Below are 26,668 nucleotides of genomic sequence, written 5' to 3' on the forward strand. Positions count from 1 at the left end.
TCATATTTAAGTACACCATCAGCTGATTTCATCTGACCTACCAATGCCCATTGAACATCAATTCATCCTTTTGCCAGGTCTGTTTCTTCGAGCTGAAAGTTACAGAACTGGGAGTGCAGAATATCAGTTTCTTTATCCAAATGTTCCGTTTCACTAGTCAAAATGATCGGACACTTGTTTATCAAAAATCTAAGGCTAGAAAATGATGCCTTACATATAGCAGAAATATTTGCAACTATTGTATTAATTAAAATTTCATCTTTGAATGGAAATTAGTGTACCACGTAGTCACACGATGAAGAGAAACACTTTCTAACAGACTTAAAGAATATGAACTTTTCCTCAAACTTCAAAGTGTTCACTAAAATAAAAGCAGAGTTCCCTATCATCAGATCACAATCATCCTTTTAATTTGCTGGAGTATGATAATCTACATCAAGGAGAGAGGAGGATCTTTTAATAACGTCTGGTTTCACAAAACTTGCCATCACATTCTTCAATAGTTCCTCCAAAAGTGACCCTGTAAGTGGATGTGCGGCATACTTGACTGAAGAGCTACGTTTGGATTCTCAAAGATATCCATAAAACTTGAGAATAAGGCAAAAAGATTTATGTAAATTTGATGAAAGGAACATGAAAAGTCGTTCTTCACGTGACAATGCATGGCTCTTAGTGTCATAAGTAGTTCCATTTTTTTTTTAGTGAAACTGATGACTGTCTTTTCCTTTTATTGAGGAGTGAGGTGAAATGTTATGACAATCCTTAACGTTTTCAGACAAACAAGACACATCTGCACTCAAACTATGCTTAGGAATTTTGTAAGTCTTCAAAGTTCCCATCTGAGAATCCTTACTCACAATTTCGCTCCTGAATAATGTAACCAAAGGGTCCCACTGCAAAATCCTATCTAAACACCTTCTTAGTGATAACCATCGAGTAGGCAAATACCTCAGAATTTTCCTGATCTCTGTGTTGTGTAAAGTCTGAAATTCTCTGAACTTTTCTTTCCTATTTGCACATCTTTCCAGATAATAAAATATATCAATTATACTTTCATCTACATTTAGGGGCAAGCATGCCGCACCCTTCTCGACAGCAAGATTAATTAGGTGACAAGAGCAGCCTATGATGATTATGTTACTATTTTCCCGCTTCAAACATCCTGCCACACCGTTCTTTAATCCTACCATTACTGGAGCATTATCAGCACCAAGAGCTAGGCACTTTTTTAATGGAATGGAGAATTCCCGAAAAGTTGAGAGAAAAAGGTTGGCAATGTTAGCTCCAGTAGCATCCCCTTCTAAATTAGGCACAGAGAGTAGACAACTCTGAATTTCATTGAGTTCAGGCGTAAAAAATGTTATAACAATGGGATAGGCCTATATCTTTAAGTCGCTTTTATTGCTACCATCAGTAGCAACAGAAAATGCATTCACCTGCAAACGTGATACAATTTTCGCCCTTTCTTCCATGCACATTTCTGTAATGATAGCCGCTGTTTTCGTTCTAGCACACCCATATTGTTTAGCGATTTCCGAATCAGGAAACATTTACTTTACAGAAAAACAATATATATACAAATCTCCACCTTATCAATACAAATTTATTTTACATTAAGCAAGTAAATATAGTCAAATAGTCAAGACTAGTTTCGACCCCTAGGGGGTCATCCTCAGTTGACATGCAATAAAAATTGTATTGTTCATAAAAACATCACATATAGTGGTAAAAGTTTGGACTAATTTAGACTGATCATTAATGTTGGTATGTCTAATGCATGACTAGTGTGCATCGTTCATGAAGACACATATCACCTTACTGCTACTACCATCCAATTTTTAGGTTATATAATATGGAACACACATATGTTTGTGTGTCTTCATGAACGATGCACACTAGTCATGCATTAGACATACCAACATTAATGATCAGTCTAAATTAGTCCAAACTTTTACCACTATATGTGATGTTTTTATGAACAATACAATTTTTATTGCATGTCAACTGAGGATGACCCCCTAGGGGTCGAAACTAGTCTTGACTATTTGACTATATTTACTTGCTTAATGTAAAATAAATTTGTATTGATAAGGTGGAGATTTGTATATATATTGTTTTTCTGTAAAGTAATATCCATCAATACGGAAATGAAACTTATAAATAACATCAGGAAACATTTTGCGAAACAAAGGTCGCGCGTGATCGGCACAATTTACAGGCAGGTTATTTTCTGCTATAAATGACGTAAATAACGCCTTCGCATTCGTCACAGGATTTACATCTTGGTTTTTACATGAAAGGTTCAGTTTCTGGTTTCTTTCTACACATTGAACACACTCCTTATGTTTTTACGTTTGCATGTGCTTGAGTATATCGCATTTCCCGCCATGTGCAACTGCAAAATCAAACCTACATATAGTACAGAATGTGAACGTTGGTCCCTTTCTGGATTCACTCAAACACGGAAACTCTTCCCTATTAGCACTTTTAAACACAGCATCATATTTCTTTTTTTTGACATTTTGGCCAAATCAAATATTAAGACACAACATGAGCACTTCTGCAGGTCTTGCCCCGGCTAGAACGACTATGTTTCTGAGGTTAGGTTACTCCAAAGAGAATGTTACTCGCTTGACTCCCTTGCAAAGAGAACGACTGTATTATAGACCAAAGAGCAGCACATGACTGGCCACCATGCCCCGTACTGCCATCTGGTATCATTATTAGAACTACTATCGACCAGCCATACTCAGCCATATATCGATAGAACAAGGAAATCTGCGGGAGTTTAAAATAATACAAAAATTACGGATATTGCTCTGAAAATCGGGAGATCGGACCCAGCGATCGGGAGAAACGATGAAAAATGGGGGGGGGGGGACTTGGCACGACTGCATGACATAAAAGCAATCAACTGGTGGACTTGATAACGACACGCACAAATCAACGTGGATTCCTGAAATAAAATACATGACACAAATTCATTAAAAAAAGAGTAGGCTTTAACTTTCAACACATATTTCAACGTTGCTTCCTGAAATAAATCAAATGACACAAATGTTCCTCAGCACGGTTATATCATAAAAGAAAATCCAAACTAAACATCGCGATATAAAAATCTCGTCTACTGCAACAAGCGTAGCGACATGTTAAAAAAAAATCAATAAAATCACGAAGAATAGGCTAAAATAAAACTCTCCTAGGTCGACAAACATATCCACCCTCGCCAACACACGGTGTAATGACACTAAAGCGAGGATTCAGTCTCCCAAAATAAAGAAGCAAAGATTAAAACACAGGGTCCAACCCTTTACACTCGCTGCTCAACAGTCTACCCAAGACAAGTCACACAATACGAAGATGCAGGCCTTTCAAATGAGGAACGCGTCCTCTTACTCAAAATCACACTAAGCCATATCACTTGTCCTAAAGTTACCAAAACTGATACAAATATAAATGAGGTTGTCTAACATTCGCTCGCATGAAAAGAAACAAGACTGCACTGGTCACAAATCAAAGCACTCGCGCTCGTATAGTTAAATATGAATAATAAAGTGGCCAACTCTGTAATAAAACCATAACTTGAAACTAAGAAAATGCCATATAGACAATTGATCATATCTGAACATTTGAAAGTTACTGAAATATCTCAATCTTACAACTCAAGAAACTCACATTAATAATAAAATTTTACAGAAAAAGCTATTCTAACTATTTGGAACTTCGAAGACGAAACTGGGTTCCAAGAACTCTTGAATCAATTACTAATCTACACTCATCTTGATATTCAAATAGTCACAAAGATGATGCTATCAAAATTTGTGGTTCCAAGCTCTACCGCCTCACACAATCACGTCATGCAATAAATTCCAGAAAATGTGACGGCATGTTTCCGTACGCTTTGAGCTCCCATTAATACTACTCTAGTCCTTCCTGACTTTAATTTAAATTCTTATTTACTTTTAAACCCCAGGACGTACACTGCATCTCAAACATCAAAGCAAACAAATAAAAAAATAGAGGCTAAACATAAGAAACAGACTCATAAAAAAGAAAGACACTAACCACTAAGCTAATAATCTGCATAAAAATGGAAAGAAAGCAAGCCGTGACCTTATGCCAACGGTCCACATTTACGTTACAATTGTATTTACATTAACAAGCTTCTTAAATAGGACGTAGTCCTTCCAAACAAAAGCTAAATTTACAGTAATCAAATATCAAAACTAACCTATCCCCTTTTGCAACATTAAAACACGTTCACACTCACATAATTACATTAAAATTCCGTACTCATCTATTTTGTTGACTTATCGCCACCAGCTGTAGGAACAGCCAGCTCCCATCGTGTTTTAACAAGCCATATCGATGATGATGCCTTCAGAAAAGACTTGGATCAGTCCTTTGGTTTCCATTCTGGCGAAGAAAAGTGATGTCATATTTTCCGTTGCTGCTTCTGGATGTCGTCTACAACATCCCCTTGTTCATGATGTAGAAACTAGGTAAAGATTAACCTGCCGGTTACTAGAGTACTACGGCCGGGGTAATTTCCACTAACCCTGAAACCAATTCTCATTCAGCCTAGCGGAACAACTCCTCTTATCTCACTGTAACTAAAGTCAGATATTTCCCAGTTAAATGCAGGACTGGAAATTACTGAATTTGTTGTCCTTGTAAAATCTGTTTACACCGGCAAGCTACTAAACATTGAATGACTATCTGGAAACTGTTCTTCCCTCCAGAAATCGGAAAATAAAAGCCATTCTCAAAAGTTTAACATCTTGAATAATCGAAATACAGACTGAGCGTCTTAAACCAAAGTTCAAGTCCCCACACTATCAAGAAACATAAGTTCTGACCTGCACTCGTGTAAATATTACTTCTCTCTATGTCACCTGCACAGAATCTCACCAAATAAAAACGTAGCTAGCCCACACGCTCATCGCATTTATCAATTCCTCCTCTTAGATGCTGCTGTATCCTTGATCAGGGCCATCACTCGCATAGACCAATGCCTAGCCAAATTGACTGCTGCTCCATCATTTCAATGGTCCAGCACATCGCGCTCGTGCTGCTTACTTCAAACGTATATTTCCAATTCCTGTAGGCTCTCGCTGGGCCTCCAAAATGTTGTCCGTTGGAGTTCTATTGTTTCCTTGTTCTGCTTTGTGTACGTCATGTTGAAATTTCTCCTTCTAAACTTAGCTGGCGAGCAAATAAACCCGAGCTCAAAGCACCCTGCAAAAATTGCGACATGTGCTGCTGAATGTGGATGTACCCTGCCAGTTACTAGTACTTAATAAAAATGAAATATTCTCTGTACATTCAAAGAAATTACTAATTATATGAGCACTTCAATAAGAGCTCAATACTTGGAGAGTTGCAACACAGTCAAGCGGAGTGGTGACCGAGAGGTCACCATACTTGTCTACGAACCGCGACGACGCGAGTTCGAGTCCCGCTAGCTATATTTTTTAATACAAATTAAATTATTATTTGAGGGAACGTGAAGGTAAAAATGCTAATAAATATATTAGACAAACTGCAGTGAACTTTATTTTCTACCTCAAATTAATATATATAAATATATACATAAATTCAAGGTAAAAAATAAAGTGTATATATATATATATCAGAAATTATATATACACACAGAGAGAGAGAGAGAGAGATCCAGCAGTAACTGTGAGAATGTTTAGGCCTATATTAATTTCAGGCAGAAAATAAAGTGTGCTGCAATTTGCATAATATTTTTGTACCCATTTTTATTTTCATGTTCCCTCATTAATTTATTTTGTACAAAATTTATAGCTGCAACGAGACTCGAACTCACGTGTACAAGGTTCGCAGACAAGTATGGTGACCACTAGGCCACCACTCCATTCGACTGTGATGTAACTCCAAGTATACATGCGTTGCATTGGAATTGGGGATTCATCAATTTTTCAGAAATTATTAGGTAAAATTTGTTCGCCGTTCAGTGTTCTAGCTACTCCACTTTGTCCAAAGTGGATCCTGTGTCATGACATTTGACCTCACTTTTTTTTTTTTCAAAAACAAAAGTGTATTGACCTAAACCCTTATACACAAGCTACTGTTGAGTGTCCCCCACAGATACATTGAAGCTCATTGAAATCAGTTGTATGCAGGGTCTGGCCTCTCCTTGTCAGATATTATGCCTGAGACACTTGACATGTAACTGTAGGAGACTATGTTCAAGAGTGTAAGACAAGAGTGTGTAGAAATCTGCAAAAAATTCCTGCTGTCATTGCAGCATAAACAACGCATTACATTATTTTCCCCACAATAAAAGAATGCCTGAAAATCATTCAAGACATATCAATTAACACATTTTCCCAGTGATGTAGGAGCTTTAGATTGCACTGATATAAGAATAGACTATATCGAATGATGTGATAAAATTGTTTTTTATTTTTTTAAGCACACTCACGTACTTTCAAATTAAAACTATAACAACACATGTATCGCATTTATCATAACGTTTTTGTTGCCTCTTACTTGACATGTTTACGTCTTAGCAGTCTCCACTAACCATATCCTATAATAATGTCAACCATGTGCAACAAAATTCTATTTCAACACAACACTAGGAGCACTTTATGTAAACAAACAAAAGACGCTCACTGCCAAACGCGTTTAGAAATCTCACGGAAATGTCTTCATTTGTCTTCAACAATTTTTTTTTTTTTTGCTAGGGGCTTTACGTCGCACCGACACAGATAGGTCTTATGGCGACGATGGGATAGGAAAGGCCTAGGAGTTGGAAGGAAGCGGCCGTGGCCTTAATTAAGGTACAGCCCCAGCATTTGCCTGGTGTGAAAATGGGAAACCACGGAAAACCATCTTCAGGGCTGCCGATAGTGGGATTCGAACCTACTATCTCCCGGATGCAAGCTCACAGCCGCGCGCCTCGACGCGCACGGCCAACTCGCCCGGTATGTCTTCAACAATTGCTTAGTAAAAAATGTTGGAAATGTGTTCGTGGAACAGGGCACATTAAACCAAACTGTTAAATTAATAACAATTGTTAGTTAAAACTTAACAAAGAATTGAAGAAACCGGGCCTAATTGTGGTGTTTATTATTTTCTGAGTCTATCCACATTTTCCTTGTCCTTGTACAGACCTCATCAATCTGTATCAACTGGCCCCCACCACCTAAACTCGTAAACCAAAATGAATTGCGCTGTTTATTTTCTGAGACTACCCATACTTTCCTTGCCCAAGTCAAGACCTCATCAATCTGTCAACCGGCCTCCATCACCTAAACTCACACAAAAAGATATATGTTAATACTTACTTTGGTTTTAATCTGTTAATTACAGTCACTCAACTGACAGTTCACTCCGTTAGCACTAGAAATAATTATTGCTAGCTTCCTGTCCAATACCACTAGTAATATAACGTTATATAATACACTTGCTGGATCTGAACACAGAATGAAGTTAGTCTGCCGATTTCCTTCCCGCAAAATGCATACAACTTTGTTAAATATTGTTTCTACACAGTCGAGTCACATTTTAAACCCGGGATAACTTAAGTATATTTCTATTGCGTCATCCCCAGCATGTCTGATTTTATCTCGCATACTTCTTTCGCACTTATAATTTTCTACTGTAGTAAGTAAATTTACAAAATATTTCTATGTGATGACTGAAATATTTTTGATTAAATAAATTCATTTCTATTTAGATAAAAATTCTGTGGACTTTCCAATGACATCCGTAAATTCAATGTTTGCACACTTAGAATAAATCTGTAAAGTTAACCTGGCACAGGGTGAAAGGTTATTAGGAACAGAAGCGGGTGTGTTGTGAGACTTTTCCTTGGCCATGAAATACATATATACATACATAATCATTATAGACCGTTAAGCCTTTCAGCATTCGGTCTGCAAGCCTTTGAGAATTTACAAAACGTCGCCACAATCCTCTATTTGCAACTAGTGCTGTGGCCTCATTTAGTTCTATGCCTCTGATCTTTAAATCGTTAGAAACTGAGTCTAACCATCGTCATCTTGGCCTACCTCAACTTCTCTTACCATCCATAACAGAGTCCAATATTCTCCTAGGCCACCTATCCTCCTCCATTCGCCTCACATGACCCCACCACCAAGGCCGGTTTATGGGTACTGCTTCAACCATCGAGTTCATTCCTAAATTAGCCGTTATCTCCTCATTCCGAGTGCCTTCCTGCCATTGTTCCCAAATGTTTGTACCAGCAATCATTCTTGCTACTTTCATGTCTGTTATTTCTAACTTATGAATAAGATATCCTGAGTCCACCCAGCTTTCACTCCCATAAAGCAAAGTTAGTCTGAAAACAGACCGATGTAAAGACAGTTTCGTCCGGGAGCTGACTTCCTTCTTACAGAATACTGTTGATCGCAACTGCGAGCTCACTGCATTAGCTTTACGACACCTTGATTCAATCTCACTTACTATATTGCCATCCTGGGAGAACACACAGCCTAAATATTTGAAATTATAGACCTTTCTACCTCTGTATCACCAATCTGACATTCAATTCTGTTTAATTTCTTACCTACTGACATCAATTTAGTCTTTGAGAGGCTAATTTTCATAACATATTCACTGCACGTATTTTCAAGTCACAGGATATTAGACTGCAGGCTTTCGGCACAGTCTGCCATTATGACCAAGTCGTCAGCATAGGCCAGACTGCTTACTACATTTCCACTTAACTGAATCCCACCCTGCCATTTTATACCTTTCAGCAGATGATCCATGTGAACTACGAACAGCAAAGGTGAAAGATTACAGCCTTGTCTAAACCCCGTAAGTACCCTGAACCAAGAACTCGTTCTACCATCAATTCTCACTGAAGCCCAATTGTCAACATAAATGCCTTTGATTAATTTCAATAACCTACCTTTAATTCCATAGTCCCCCAGTATAGCGAACATCTTTTCCCTCAGTACCCTGTCATATGTTTTCTCTAGATCTACGAAACATGAACACAACTGCCTATTCCTCTCGTAGCATTTTTCAATTACCTGGCGCATACTGAAAATCTGATCCTGACAGCCTCTCTGTGGTCTGAAACCACACTGGTTTTCATCCAACTTCTTCTCAACCACTGATCGCACCCTCCCTTCCAAGATGCCAGTGAACACTTTGCCTGGTATACTAATCAATGAGATACCTCGATAGATATTGCAATCCTTCCTGTTCCCTTGCTTATAGATAGGTACAATTACTGATTTTGTCCAATCTGAAGGTACCTTACCAAAACTTCATGCTAATCTTTCTACTCTCTGAAGCCATTTCATCCCTGCCTTCCCACTATACTTCACCATTTCAGGCCTAATTTCATCTATTCCTGCTGCTTTATGGCAATGGAGTTTATTTACCATCCTTTCCACTTCCTCAAGCATAATTTCACCAACATCATTTTCCTCCTCCCCATGAGTTTGGCTGTTCACACCACCACCAGGATGATTTCCTTTTACATTGAGAAGATGTTCAAAATATTCCCTCCACCTCTCCACTGATCTATTATGAGTTCCCCTGAATTACTCAAAACACTGTTCATTTCCTTTTTCTCTCCCTTCCTTAGATTCTTTATTACTGTCCAGAAAGGCTTCCCTGCTGCCAGACATAGCCTTTCCAGGTTATTACCAAAATCTTCCCAAGACTTTCTTCTGGATTCAACAACTATTTGTTTCGCTCTGTTTCTTTCACCTACGTACAAATCCCTGTCTGCCTCGGGCCTTGTTTGGAGCCATTTCTGATAAGCCTTCTTTTTAGTTTACAAGCTGCTCTCACTTCATCATTCCACCAAGATGTTCGCCTTTTCCCATCTTTACACACAGTTGTTCCTAGGCATTCCCTTGCTGTTTCTACAACAGCATCCCTGTATGCCACCCCATTCTCTTTCTATATCCTGAGCCTGCTTACTGTCCACTGTTCGAAACTTCTCACTAATCATATCCATGTACTTCTAATTTCCTCGTCCTGGAGAATTTCTATCATTATTCGTTTGCAGACAGATTTCACTTTCTCTACCCTAGGCCTAGAGATACTTAGTTCACTACAGATCAGATAGGGGCCTGTATCATCGAAAAATCCCCGGAAAACTCATACATTCCTAACAGACTTCCTGAATTTGAAGTCTGTTATGATATAGTCTATTATGTATCTGGTACCCCTAGCCTCCCATGTGTAGTGGTGAATAGCCTTATGCTTGAAGAATGTATTCGTAACTGCTATACCCATACTAGCACGGAAGTCCAGCAAACACTTCCCATTCCCATTAGATTCCAAATCTTCCCCACATTTACCAATCACCCTTTCGTATCCTTCAGTTCTATTCCCAACTCTTGCATTGAAATCGCCCATTAGCACTATTCTATCCTTGCTGTTGACCCTGACCACGATGTCACTCAATGCTTCATAAAACTTGTCAACTTCATTCTCATCTGCACCCTCACATGGTGAATACACGGACACAATTCTAGTCCTAATTCCTCCAACTGACAAATCTACCCACAACATTCGCTCACTTACGTGCCTAACAGAAACTATGTTGCGTGCAATGGTATTCCTGATAAAGAGCCCTACCCCAGACTCTGCCCTTCCCTTTCTAACACCCGCCAAGTACACTTTATATTATCCTATCTCTTCCTCGTTATCTCCCCTTACCCGAATATCACTTACTCCCAGCACATCCAAATGCATCCTCTCTACTGACTCAGCCAGTTCTATTTTCTTTCTTCCATATGCCCCATTAATATTGATAGCTCCCCATCGAATTCCATTTCGTTCGCCAAGTTGTTTCCAAGGAGTCCCTCGCCTGTCAAATGGGAGTGGGACTCCGTTACTCCCATAGGTCCGAGGCTTGCTTAAGATGTTCTGAGCTTGGCAAATTCAAAAAGCAGGATGCTAACCTACTTGCACATAGTCCAAGTGAGGATCTCTCCTCTAACAGGTTTTGGACAACCGGTGAATTGTATAGTCCTAGCCGCCTAAGTACAAGGAGGGCCATGACTCAGAATATGTCCGAGATGCCCACTCCCATTCCATAGCAACTGGTATCCCGACTCTCAGGACCACTTACTAGGCCACTCAGCCATTGCCCATGGTTCACGAACTAGGACGTGACTACAGTAACCCACACAATGAACCATGGCCATGAAATAAACGAAGAAAATCATGTTTATAGTACAGTTTTAGATTTAACTGGTTAATTCATTTTTTTTGAATTATTTTCATAAGAATTATTGTAGCTTTACAATATTTTCCTCCCCTCAGAACCACGTGATCTTGTCGTGGTGGGAAGGCTTGCGTGTCCCAATGAACCAAATAGCCGAGCTGCAGGTGCAACCATATCGGATGCGTATCTGTTGAGAGACCAGACTAACGAATGGTTCATCAAATGGGGGTAGCAGCCTTTCGGAAGTTACAAGGGCGGCAGTGTAGATGATTGACTGATATAGCCTTGTAATAATACTCAACATGGCTCAGCTACATTGATACTGCTACACGGCTGAAAGAAAGGGGAAACTACAGCTCGTAACTAACTCCCGAGGACATGCAGCTCTCTCGGTATGAATAAATATACTGATGACGGCTTCCTCCCGGGTAAAATATTCCGGAGGAAAAATACTCCCCCATTTGGATCTCTGGGTGGGGACTACACGAGAGGGGGCAATCATCAATAGGATGGATACTGACATTCTACAAGTCGGAGCGTAGAATGTTAGAAGTTTGAATCGTTGTGATAGGTTAGAGAATCTGAAAAGGGAGATGGATAGACTAAATTTAGATGTAGATGGTTCAAGTACGTTGGCAGGAACAACAGGATTTTTGGTCAGAGGACTACAGAATTATCAACACCAAATCAAACAGGGGAAATGCAGGAGATGGCTTACTTAATAATGAATAAGAAAATAGGACAGCGGGTAAGCTACTACCACCAGCATAGTGCAAGGATTATTGTCGTCAAGATAGACGTGAAGCCAATGCCCACCACAATAGTGTAGGTCTATATGCCTACTAGTTCAGCAGATGAAGAAATTGAAAGAATATATGAAGATTTAATGCAATATGTAAAAGGTGACTAGAATCTAATTGTGATGGGAGACTGGAATGCAGTGGTAGGCCAAGGAAGATAAGGTAATACAGTAAGTGCAAGGATTATTGTCGTCAAGATAGACGTGAAGCCAATGCCCACCACAATAGTGTAGGTCTATATGCCTACTAGTTCAGCAGATGAAGAAATTGAAAGAATATATGAAGATTTAATGCAATATGTAAAAGGTGACTAGAATCTAATTGTGATGGGAGACTGGAATGCAGTGGTAGGCCAAGGAAGATAAGGTAATACAGTAGGAGAATTTGAATTGGGTCAAAGGAATGAAAGAGGAAATCAGCTGGTTGAATTCTGCACCAATCATAATTTATTCCTTGCTAATACTTGGTTCATACACCACAAAAGATGGCTGTATACGTGGACGAGACCTGGAGACACTGGAAGGTATAAAACAGTCTTCATTATGATTAGGCAGAGATTCAGAAACCAGGTGTTGGATTGCTAAACTTTCCCAGGAGCAGACGTGGAACTCTGACCACAACTTGATGGTTATGAAATGCCACCTGAAGTTAAAGAAACTGAAGAAAGGTAGGAATACAATGAGGAGGGATCTAGACAAGTTGAAAGAAAAGAGTGTAAGGGACTGTTTCGAGGAACATGTTGCACAAGGACTAAATGAAAAGGCTGAAGAAAACATAATACTGGAAGAATGGACAGTCGTGAAGAATGAGGTCTCTAGGGCTGCTGAAGAAAGGAAAGATCACCTAAGAATCAATGGATAACTCGGGAGGTACTAGACCTGATTGATGGACGAAAGTACAAGAATGCAAAAAATGAGGAGGGCAAAAAGGAATACAGAATATTAAAGAATGAAGTGAATAGAAAGTGCAGGACTGCTAAGGAATAATGGCTGAAGAAGTGCAAGGATGTTGAAGGTTGTATGGTCGTGGTAGATGCTGCACAGAGGAAAATCAAGGAAACCTTTGGAGAAAGAAAAACCAAGTGTAGAAATATTAAGAGCTCAGATGGAAAACCACTTCTAGGGAAAGAAGACAAGGCAGGAACATATCCAACAGTTGTATCAAGGTAAAGACGTAGATGATATGGTTCTGGAACAAGAAGAGGCTGTTAATGCTGATGAAATGGGGGACCCAATTTCGAGGTCAGAATTTGACAGAGCTCTGAGAGACCTAAATAGGAACAAGGCACCTGGAATTGATGACATTACTTCTGAATTACTGACTGCCTTAGGAGAAACAAGTATGGCGAGGTTATTCCATTTAATGCGTAGGATGTATGAGACAGGAGAAACGCCATCCGATTTTCGGCAAGAAAACCGGTGCTGACAAGTGTAAAAACTACTGCACCATTAGTTTAGTATCTCATGCCTGCAAAATTTTAACACGTATTATTTACAGAAGAATGGAAAGACAAGTTGAACCGAGTTGGGAGAAGACCTATGTGGCTTCAGAAGAAATGTAGGAACAGTTGGTTTTTGAAGGAAGTGTAGGCAGTAAGAACGGGAGGGATAGACGAAGGTATGAATATGACAAGCACATTAGAGCAAATGTAGGATGCAGCAGTTATGCAGAAATGAAAAAGTCGGCACATCATAGGGTGGCGTTGAGTGCTGCATCAAAACTGATTATTCAAACAACAACATCAAGATCATTGTAGTGACAAATGTAGGGTATTTTACCTTGTTTAATCCGTATTATGAACATCTCTTTCACGTGTGATTCTTTTACGATTTCTGTCAATTTGAGATTGGTATGATACACAATTTAATTTTATAGTGTGTTCAGGGAAAAATAAATGCTGAATTTACATTTCGTGCTTGTCCTCTGGTACCTGGTGGACATCTCACGAGATTCCTATGCCTAGTCTTATCCGTCATGTTTCTGCAGTGTACATCCCATGTAGTAACTTCCTTTTCCCTGTGTATATGGGTCTATTTCGTACCACATGGCCAAAATTTGCAGCAACAGGTTTTGTTTCAATGCCTGAAAACTCATTTTGGCTATTTTGTTCCATTTGTTCAACATTATCACTGCAAATGTCAATAATATCATCTGAATCTTCACCTGCTTCTTCCTTTCTGTTCATCTCCTTTACCACTTCATCTATCCATTGTAACATTTTCCGTGCAGACTTGTCTTCCATAGTTCAAGACATTCACACGTAGTCAAAATATTTACAGTATAAAACTATGCCAGAAATACTAACTTAATAAGGCGAAAGGGTAGGGGAAAATCTCAGTGAACTGCAAGGATTACAACAATGCACTGCAAATGAAAATCACAAACCTTCACCAACAAGGAAGAGTAGCACACTACTACTACTTTTCCTACCGCTTTTCCCACACCTGTGGGGTCGCGGGTGCGAACTGGGTCGCACATGTGGACTTGGCCCTGTTTTTACGGCCGGATGCCCTTCCTGACGCCAACCCTATATGGAGGGATGTAATCACTATTGCGTGTTTCTGTGGTGGTTTGTAGTGTGGTATGATGTCTGAATTTGAAGAGGAGAGTGTTGGGACGGACACAAACACCCAGTCCCCGAGTCAGAAGAATTAATCACAAGCGATTAAAATCCCCGACCCGGCCGGGAATCGAACCCGGGACCCTCTGAACCGAAGGCCAGTACGCTGACCATTCAGCCAACGAGTCGGACGAAGAGTAGCACACTGCTGTGGAAAATAATGAATTTCAAATAACTAGGAGGACAGACACGTGCACAAAACCACTGCGCAGTGGGACATGACAAAATTCAAGGAATGATGGATTCCCTCACCACATGCCCGGTGTCAGGTTGACGTTTAGAGACAATTGCACACAGAATATAATATGAACAAATTAAAAACAGATCCATATAGTAAAAATGAAAGTTTTTAACAGATCCAGGTTTTAGTCATCTAGGTCCGTGAATGTTTCACGAAGATTACATGCACAAATAACAGTTTCTTCTAGGTTTTCCTAAAATGGGTCAGGCCTACTGCTACAGTGATTTTGGAAGAAACTATTCCTTCTTTTGGGACCATAAACCCATTTTGTTTTTTCTGCAGATTCATTTGTGGGAATCAATCAATCAATCAATCAATCAATCAATCAATCAATCAATCAATCAATCTGCATTAAGGGTTATTGCCAAGGTGGCTGTACACTATCTTTTTTTTTCTAAGTATTTTCTTAATTATTTTAAAGAACTTGGAAATTTTTTGAACATTTCTTTGGATAAATTATTCCAATCCCTGATTATTCTTCTTCTTGCAAATTAATATTTACCAAAATTTGTCCTCTTGAATTCCAACTTTATCTTCATATTATAATCTTTCCTTATATATACGAAATCCAGCCACGCGGTGTAGGGGGCAATAAGTCCGCCTGTCACCCGGCGGCCCCAGGTTCGATTCCCGGCCGGGTCAGCGGTTTGTAATTGTAAATGATTAATATCCCTGGCCTGGGGACTGGGTGTTTGTGTCATCCTTAACATTCCTTTCCTCACATTCAACACACTACACTTCCGCAATTACAATTACACACAGGTTCATATCATATGGTGCAAGTAGTGGCAAAAGATCTACAGAGATTGACACCACAAACAAATCTCAAAAAAGATCCTTCCTTCCTCAAAATCTCCATGCAAGCTTACTTGTCTACTGATGTCATTGCACACAAATCTCCATTGCCTAAGCTCATGAAAAATGCCACGGTTAGTTGTTGGGTCCATCCTGTCAATATTTATTATACAATTTGTTAGTTTATATAATTATTACTCGTACATGTTTTGAGAGATAGCCCACTATCTTCTTAAGTGAATCTGAGATCTCAAAACAAAATTCCACATACTCTAAGATCCATAAATATAAATACTAACTACCACTAAAAACATAAATATTTAAAAATCGTAAAATACTAACTTAAAACATACAATTTCATTCTTTCTCTCTTTAAAAAGTTTTCATAATAATGCTTATCTAAATAGCATTAATAGTTGCTGTATTTGCCATTATTGAGGTAACATTTTAAAAAATTTGTGTTAAAAACAGTTATCTCTTGGATTAACTCAAAATAAAACAAACTTCTTGGTCTTGCTTGCAGTTAAATCCATCTAAGACGTTCTTATCTTCCACTGAAATTCTTTCTACCTCATAAGATCTATTTAGATTAAGATGCCCTTTGAACCATAACTCGGTTGTACAGACTCGTTCTATGATAGTGCTTGGTCATACATAAACAGAGCGTATCGAACAATCCCGCTGTGCCCCTGAATGAGTGCCTAGTAGATGTTAATATATCGGAACAGTGAAACCCTACTCGCTCCCAGCATTTGCCTGGTGTGAAAATGGGAAACCACAGAAAACCATCTACAGGGCTGCTAACAGTGGAGTTCAAACCCAATATCTCCTGAATGCAAGTTAATAGCTACATGGCCCAAACCACGCAGGCACATGCTCGGTCACAAAGCTATTACAGTTCTACCAGAACTTCCTAGAGTTTCTGTATACTGTAGTTCCTGTTACCCATAGCCGACTAGTTTCCTTTTCTTTTCCATTCTATCTTCTATACCTAGAAAAGCGCAGAGGAGCTTCTGCGTGCAACTGTTTCATTCACAGCAGTACAATCAGACGTGCTTCCACGTTCTATCATACAGTACAATGAAGCTGGCTTTTATCAACATACACATATATTTTTTAAATTTTTTATTCTTAATACTTTCCACCATTTCAGACACATATTCTTCAGATTATAGTTCTACCACGTTTTCCTTTCTGTTTACCTACAGCTCCTGTATAATGTACATAGTTCCCGTTTCTCATACTTGACTTCCTTTTCTTTTCCATAATAGTATTTGTTAGGCATGGAGCTCATTGTTGTTGGCGGTGTAATACTACCCCACCGTGCACCCACGAATGGTGACAAGTCCTGTTTTTCTATTTCTGTCTTACTTAAGGTAAAGGACACTGACTCGCTGGCTGAATTCGCTTAAGAAGAGAGCTATTCTCACTCCTAAGAATGGCACCGCAACAAGCATCGATGATTCCTTTTTGGACAAACTTTCTACTAAGATGGTGAGATACAAGTCTGTGGAATCTGTGGTGGAGATAGGGGACATGGTCATTCCTCTACCCTATGGAGTTCCTCCACACTTTAAATCCACCAGGTTTTCCACCTCACAATCTCAGTCCGAAAGCTGAAGCATCTATAGTGCTGCTACGAAATCTGATATCCCCGTAAGCATTGTAATGGCACCAGGCTGCAAGTGAAGTCTGTACATAGTAAAATGATCAAAGCAACTATTTTGACAGGATGTGGTGGGGGAGAAAAGGTTTTCATCCCCTGCATGCCTTTGACTCCCTCCAACTACCACCTTCCATTCAAACGACTGCAATTTCCCATTAAATTATGCTTCGCAATGAAAATAAACAGAGCTCAGGGACAGTCCTTAAAAGATGCTGGTGTGGATTTAAGAAACAATTGTTTCTCCCATGGCCAGTTATATGTAGCCTGTTCATATATAAGCTCTTCTGACAGTCTTGTGATTCTGTAGCCACAGGGGCAAACAAAAATTGCAGTCTAAAAGGAAGTTTTATAAAACAACCTCACTTCAACAACAACAACAACAACAACCACCACCACCACCACCTCGGACAACGTAATTTGAACAGAAAGAGAATTCAATTGTAACTAGCTCTCGGCAATGAAAACTCCCAAAAGCATTTTTTTTTATTGGCTTTGCGTCGCACCAGCACATATAGGGCTTATGACTACAATGGGATAGGAAAGGGCTAGGAGTGGGAAGGAAGCAGCCGAGGCCTTAATGGGAAAATGGGAAACCATGGAAAACTACCTTCAGGATTGCCGACAGTGGGATTTGAACCCCAAAGTGATTGTGACTTGCAGTAGGCAAAGGGACCTACCATTATAATCTAAACTCCCAAACTCAACTGTGACTGGCAGTGGGAGATGGAGCTTGCCATTATAATGAAAACTCTTCAACCCCGACACGATTCATTTTTGCTGATCTTTGATTGCAATTTTCTCATCATTCTCATTATTCAGGACTATCAGCTAATAAATCCCATATTATATCTGTCTCAATGTCTTGTTCGTAATCTGGAGTACGTTCTTTTACTGATTTCAAACCATTTAAATTATGTCTTCTGCATCTGAAGATTATTTCAGATCTTTCTGATGTCATTTTTAAGATTAATAATTCTATAAATGTGATGTTTTCCAGTCTGTCAAAACTAATTCAGCATAAATAAAATTAAAGAATTCCTTAAAAAGAAAACATTTAATAAATTATACTTGAAAAAGTTATTTAATTGAAAACAGACTGACAAGTTTCATTCTTGAGAGTAAAGGGGCATCAACGATATGTTATTTGAAATGTTCTTTCCAAGAAGGAAACCTGTCATTCTGTTTTTAATTAAATTATGTCTTTTTCAGGTAAAATTTATAATTGAACATTTTCTAATCCAGGTATTTTCTTCCTTTATCCTGAATTAGTTCTGATAGACTGAGAAACCTCACTGTTATAGATTAACTTATTTGGAAATGAAAAGAAATGGCTTCCACGAATATAAAGCATTTAACAGATTGTCACTGAACATACTACCCTGCACATCACCTAGAAGAGTCTCCAAATTATCTTCAATTAGTTGATGCGGAAGTAACCGTGTGTGTTCCTACTTCAGGACTATAATAATGCCAGGGTCCATTCACTGGAGTACAGAAAACATGTTTAATGTAAAATATCACTATCATTAAGTTAATTATACTGAGGGTGGGAGAGTGCATAGTCTAACAACAGCAATACTTTGGTCACTTTAATGCAATGGTAGATGTTAACCTTCCAAACAATGATAAATTTTGGATTTTCGTGGGTTTCTTCTTTCATCGTATGATGAGTATGAGACAGTGAATATTTCCAGTAGAATCTCATTACCTCCACATTATAAATTTGCCACTAGTCCTCCACTTGAGTGAATGGTTTGGTACCTTTTATATAAGCACTAAGTTAACCATAAATCTGTTACTTTCATTTTGTAGCAAACTTTAGAGTGCTGGACTATGATATATACTTGAGGGTAAAGAGGCAGCAACGATATGTTATTTGAACAGTGTGTTTTACCGAGTGTATTTTAGTGTGGTTACATCCAATGGATGGCATCATCTCGTGTACAGTTTCCATAAGGGTGTAAACAAGTTGGAGTTGTTCACCTCACCGTGTGACCTTGAGGGAACAAACCAACAGTAGGAAATGAGCCAAAACATGGAGCTGCACACCTCGCCACACATCTCGCCGTTCACCAGGAATCAAATTAGTTTTATATTTCAGAATGCAGGTGTCTGGAACTCGCAATGCGACTGGTTGTCGCAAGGTCACGTCATTGTCCCCTCTATGGGATGACACAAGCAATACTTTCTGCGAAACTGCTCAATGGAATTAGTGTCACAATTTGTACTATAACAGATGTGTTCAAGATAAATGTTGAAAAGAGGTTGTAGACAATTGTAGTGCCACAGGTAACAATGATGAATAGTTCTCTACATTGGGTTGCATTTATTTATTTCTGTTTACTCATGCACGCAATTAAGGAAAAATTAAACAAGATATTAAGTGAACATTTAAATTAAACATAATATAATTTAATTATCACATTCGGGGAAGCCTGTTAACCTCCAGAGGGTGCATCCCCAGGTGGCAGATAGGGGGCTCACAGAAATGTGGGCTGGTTCAAATACCTTGGAATAGGAACCCGCGGACCAACAGACAGCCCAGTTCCTGGGGACTTCAAAATACTGGGACACCCTCTCTCCAGGGGCTATAAACATGGAAGACCCGTACTCAGGGTTAAGAGTGAAGTCCACAACGTCATCTACAGTGGAGAAGATCTCAAGTGGAACTTTGAATGTATATCGACTGAAACCCCAGTCAAGAAACTCAACCAAGTGAATCAACATGAAGAAAGCACCTTCTAAACTTAATTACCTCAAGGGGGTCAAATTCCTCGGTTGAAAAACAGCATGTGTTCTATTCGGATTCTGAGAACACAGAAGTGTGCAAGGAGGTTAAGTCAGAGTACCTCAAATCCCCGTAAGAACAGAATTAAGTCCAAATCACGAATGTGGTTAATGACATTTAATGTCAATTCCCTTCTGAAAACTAGGAAATTGAGAAAAATATTAAATAAATCTACAGAATGATACATTAAAATTATTGGATTTCAAGAATCACGATATACAGATGAATGTTCCTTCAACTCAGAAAACTACAGGATATTTAAAGGAAAACTGGGCGAACGAGTTATGGCGAATTGTCCACAATTTGGAACTGGATTTATAGTACATAAATCAATACTAGACTCAGTTGTGACACAAGTCCTACTCAGGGCGTCATTCCACTCTAACTATAAAATCAGAAAATAAAACATATACTCTAATTAATGGGCATGCACCAACTAATATTACTAACAAAGACAATCCTGATAAAGCAGAACAATTTTCGAACCATTTAGATCATATTTTACAAAAAGTTTCAACACGACATGGGGGATTTCAATACCCAAATCGGTAAAGAAAATAAATATACGGTAGATACTGGGATGGTAAATGGTCTGGTCATATACAAGACTAATAGGAATGGGATGCGACTTATTGAGATATGCATAAGTCATGATTTCTTTTTTAAATCAACTTTCTTCACGAAAAAAAAAAAAAAAAAACCTCCGAAATTAAGACTTGGTCTCACCTAACCCTTTGTGTGAATATCAACTGGACCACATCCTATCTCCCACATTAATACAACAGAAATCATGAAACTCAAGTCCTCAAAGGACTAGACTTGGACTCTGATCATTGTCCTACTAAATTCTCAATTGACATAATTCCAGAAAAAAAAAAAAAAAAAAAAAATTACAAACCAAGCTACCCAACAAAAATATGACACAGAACACATTAAAGATAATGAAAACTTTAAGATAGTAACAGAAAAATTGAATCCGCAAAATTGGTCACAACTCCAAGCAGGAATTCTACAAACAGCAAAAAACATAGCACCACTAATGAGGACCAGAAAACATGCTTAGTGGACAGATGAATGTGACAAGGTCATACAACTAAGAAAACAAGCTTGGCATAATTGGTCATGCAACAAAAATTCAACCACATTTCAAAATCTTAAAAATGTTAGAAAGACAGTAACAAAATCTATAAGAAAAATTCAAAAACAAAGTGAAGTTATAAAACTGCAAACTATAGAAGAAGACTTTAAGAAACACAATTCACAAAATTAGTACAGAACTTTTAAACAGAAGTTAACCAAACATTCACCACCATCACCCCATCTTGCCAATGAACATGGAAAAATCACCTACACTAACAGTGCTAATTGTGAAACCCTGGCAACATACTTTTCTACATTACTTAATTGTGAAACACCACGAGAAGTTTATGTTCAACTTTCCCCGAAGTAACCCTGATTTAACCCCACCAAGTGTCCAGGAAATTAATTAAATCACTAAAAAACAACAAGGCTTCAGGGCAAGACCAAACAGTGGCAGAACTATGGAAAAATGCAGGAGAAAACTTTATCATGAAACTTTATGAAATTATGCTGACAATATGGCAAACCCAAAATATCCCTACAGATTGGAAAACAGCAATCATACACCCAATACATAAAGAAGGAAGTAAGACTGATCCAGATAATTATCAGGGAATCTCTCCCCCTTAGGTTACCTATAAAATCCTTTCAATCATCCTGAACCACGCAGAGCATCAACTGAACCAAGAATTAGGTGAATACCAAGCTGGATTTAGAAAAGGAAGGTCGTGCACATAGCAAATTCTTAATTTAAAGAATACAATAACATACTTCCGTACCACAGAAAAAAAAAACAAACTATGTGATCACATTCGTTGATTTCAAAAAAGCATATGATAAACACAGGAGTATGACAGGGGGATGGGGTGTCCACTGTTTTTCAATTGTGCTCTTGAATGGAAGAAAGCAAGTGCACCATCTCACCATTTAGGACCTAAGAATAAAGGTATAAAATTTGACTGTCTACCCTTTGCTGATGATATGGCACTTATAGCTAAAAACATACCAGATGCACAAAAGCAACTTTATATTCTACAGGAACAAGCAGCAAGACTTCGACTTCAAATATCATACGATAAAACTAAATACATGACACATCAAAAACGCACCACAAGAACTTATCAATGGCACTAACAAACTCTCAAGGGTGAATGAATTCAAATACCTAGGTGAATGGATTACAGCAAATTGTAATGAAAGGAAATCCATAACTTAAAGAATTTGAAAGATGGAAACTGCTTTCCAACTAACAAGAACCATTTACAATAAACAATGTCTTTCATGGAACAATAAGATACGACATTACAATACAGTAGTTAAACCAGAAGCACTCCATGCTGCAGATACTCTCAACATACAACAAAAGGGATTAAAGGAACAATTGCCCTGAACCTAATAGTGAAATATACAAGCACATTTCAAAAATTACAGATGCAATTTGAATGTTACGAATCCAATTTTCAGGGCATTTGGAACGAATGAACGGTAACAGATTTTCACATCAAACTTACGAATTTCTACAAAACAAGGCCACTAAACCAAAGTGGTACAAATTATTAGACAGAGACTTCACTGAATTAGGATTGCTATATCTACAAGATCGAAAGGAAATACAAAACATTATTCAAACATGGGGATTTGAGGAACAAGAAAGGAAACCCACACAATCGGCATGGTCGGAGAACAGGAGACGTGCACAGTCATGAAAGATGAAGAAATACTGGGCAAAAAAGAAGGCCGAAAAATATTGATTCTGCGTGGTCCTAGGTGACCCATTGGCGAAGAAGTAGAATAATAATAATAATAATAATAATAATAATAATAATAATTTAATTATCAGTTGTAATGATATAATCTTTTACATCCTGTCATTTCTACAATAGATACATCAAGCTTTTTCAAAATAATAGAATAATTAATGATTACGTATTTGGCCTCAGTGGTAATGCCAAACACACAAACTTTTAAAAACCTGCGAAAGTACTGTATATTTGCTACTTCACGAAAACTGCACCTGATTACTGTAACGTTTACCTAAAACGAAATAATAAATTAATGAACTGAAACATTCGAACTCTGACATCACTCTGGAGGATGGGATCTCTGCAATTTAATTTGTTTAATCTCTCTGTCAATTACTGTATTATGGAGAGATCAAGTAGCTTTAACAGTAGCTTCTGCAGTTTCAGAATGTTTCTGTTGCTTTGTGCAATATTTTCATTTAAAGTTAAGAACTTCATTTTGGTCCGTATTGAATCTAGATTTACACTATAAATTGAGGATAATTATGTCCACCTTTTCAATACAAATACAATGTGACGTCATTAACACATCACGAATTTATTACCTTTCAAAAAATTGGGACCGGTTTCGGCATTATTTGTATGCCATCATCAGCCATAGGAAACTTTGTGACAAGGCTTAAGTACAATATTAACGTTACATACAACAGAAATATATATAAAAATTGACCATATTCTTACATAAATATTAAAAAAATGTTGGTCTTAAAACTTAAGATTAAAATTGGTAGCATATTATATGCAACATATTATGACTTATTACTTCTATACAATTTTTTACTAAAGTTAAAGCTTTGTCAGGTTCTTTAAATATTACAAAATGCTGATTTAGCATCCAGTTAATTTTTTTTTTTTAATCTTTGAAAATTTTTATAACTACTAGGCGTTATCTGCCTTTCCAGTAGACAGTTCCTCTCTGGCTTTATTCTTGACGACGTTGTGCTTGGGGTCCGTCTTGGATCGAGATATTTCTAGAACCTCAAAGACCTTGAATGTAATGCTCCACGAAATTCCGGTTCACCAGTCCACTCCTGTTAAGTCGATCTATATTTTAAGAACACCAGCAAAGACGGAACATTATGTATATGAATATTGCAAAACAACATTATATAATGAAATAAGAATTTCATTCTATACAAACCCCAAAACAGAGTGAACCTGTAATCAATTCTAATAAGGAACTGTTTTGCCCACTAAAAAAAATCTTTACTCAAGGGACCTCTAAAATGGACAAATAATGTTTTAAAATCTAAAATAATATCAGCCGAACTTATCATTTTACTCGATTTGCTGTTAAATAACCAAACTGCATTAACGCAAGATATTGAGTTACCAAAGACTTATACTGTAACATATATCTACACCTAGTACAAATAGGTTACTGTTTCCAATTTGTTAATAGGTGAACTCATTTTAATACATGTCATTTTTAGGTATTTTTGACCAAAATGCACAATTACCTTTAAACGCCTAGTAGTTATAAAAGTTTTCAAAGATTGAAAAAAAAAAAAAAAAATTTTTAACTGGATGCTAAATCAGCATTTTGTAATATTTAAATAACCTGACAAAGCTTTAACTTTAGCAAAAAATTGTATAGAAGTAATAAGGCATAATATGTTGCATATAAATATGCTACCAATTTTAATCTTAAGTTTTAAGGACTACACCAACATTTTTTAATAGTTATGTAAGAATATGGTCAATTTTTATATATATTTCTGTTGTATGTTATGTTAATATTGTACTTAAGCCTTGTCACAAAGTTTCCTATGGCTGATAATGGCATACAAATAATGCCGAAACCAGTCCCAATTTTTCGAAGGGTAATAAATTCGTGATGTGTTAATGACACATTGTATTTGTATTGAAAAGGTGGACATAATTATCCTCAATTTATAGTGCAATATTTTCATTTCGGACAGAATTCCGAAGTTGCATTCCACCATTTTTTGCGCCACTGACAGTTTCTTATTACATAGCTCCTTCTCTTCATCTAGATGTTTGGGAGCATATGGTTTCAACAAATTTTCATATTTGAACGCAGGAGAAATTCTTTAGTAGAGATATTTCGTGTGACCTTTTCCATCAATTCGTAAATTATAAAGCTGAAGAAAGTTCCACTATCACTATGTTTTGTATATTTCACTGTCTGACTAAATATTATAACTCAATGTATTAAACGGCGGAAAGAGTGACGAGATGTGCAGTGAGGTGAACAACTCCATCATGTTTACACCCTAAAGGAAATATTGAAGTCGTAATTATATCACCAGGGAACATATGTTTACTCGTTTACAGGCAACAAATTTTTAAACTGGGTGTTCATCTCTGGCCATGTCCAGTGTTGTAAGACTATGACTGACATCTTACAAGACCAAAACAGTAATAATGACTTAATTAGGTGAATGCGTATTGCTAATGTTGTACGGATGACAACAAATTAATGACAATATGTAAATAAAAATAATGATAAAAGTATAATTAAGTAACATGTTAACAGAGTAAGTTACAGGTTAAAAAAACACACAAAAGACTATAATGATGACAAGGGAACAGGGAGAAAGGAAAACTTTAAAATTCCAAGGGAAATCTCAAATTATGAGAAATCATCAAGCACTTAGGACATGAAATGCAGACACTAGATACAAAGAGCAGAAGGATGATATAACTTGGAAATACAAGGGTTGCGGCATATGGCAACTATTTTTCCCCCTCACATTTGTATGGTGTTACTATAAAATGGTCATATGTCCTGGAAAGCATAACATGGACATAGCAAGAGAAGATGGTACATTGGACAGGTAACATGCACAGGATGATGTAAATGCTGTAGTAAGTCAGACTCCACGCAAAATTGACGTGACAAGGCCAAACTGTTTTGAAAGGTAGACCAATAATACAAATTCTCTTAAGAGTTAGTTATTATAAAGGCAGGAACAACGTGGGAAGTACTGGAACACCTGCCATAATCACGTGACCTATCTCCATGTGATTTTGACCTCATCCCCAAGGTGAGAGAGAGTTTGGGGCATGAGAGAACACTGCCAAACACTACCAATGCTGTGAAACATGAGAATGCAAACTTCGCACATGATGAGGCAAATGGTATCTGAAGTCTCTGCATCATTGGCAATGTGATGTGGACTATCTACTGGGCTACTATGAGGGTTTACTGTAAAGATTACTGTATTCCATGTAACCAATCTCATGATTAGACCCATATTGAAATTTGCTACAAATGCTTACAATATAGTGATTATTTTAATCCACCTATTCAATACAAATTGGTTTTGTGTTGTTAGTTCATAATACTACAACACGAATTTACAGGGACATGTTTCGCTTTATTTACAAGCATCTTCAGCCTACATAATTGTCTCAAGATTAAGACCTGTCATAATTGGATAGTTTTTACAAATTTTTTGCTGGAGTATAAATCCATGTTTAGTAATAATATGCAAAAAACATAGGAATTGTGTACACATTAAAAGTATGACAATATGAATTACAATGTTGAATTGAAGTAACCCTTAATACTAAAATACATTGACGTCCAAAACATAGCAAGTACAAGCAGAAATCTTTAAATAGTGTGTTACAACAAAGGACAGAAAAATGAAAACATATGAGAAAAAATTCAAAAGGAAAAGTTCTACAAATAATGTTTCAGGATAATTTGTGT

The 26,668-nt window shown here is 37.6% G+C and overlaps 1 protein-coding gene across 4 annotated transcripts in view; it reads right to left on the reverse strand.

Moving 5' to 3' along the window:
* Positions 1–26,668, reverse strand: part of LOC136864708 (ubiquitin-conjugating enzyme E2 S) — a 123,597-nt gene that overhangs the window by 46,468 nt on the left and 50,461 nt on the right. The window lies entirely within an intron of this gene.

This window comes from Anabrus simplex, chromosome 2 (genome assembly GCF_040414725.1).
Source record: "Anabrus simplex isolate iqAnaSimp1 chromosome 2, ASM4041472v1, whole genome shotgun sequence".
In the NCBI taxonomy this organism is placed as follows: domain Eukaryota; kingdom Metazoa; phylum Arthropoda; class Insecta; order Orthoptera; family Tettigoniidae; genus Anabrus; species Anabrus simplex.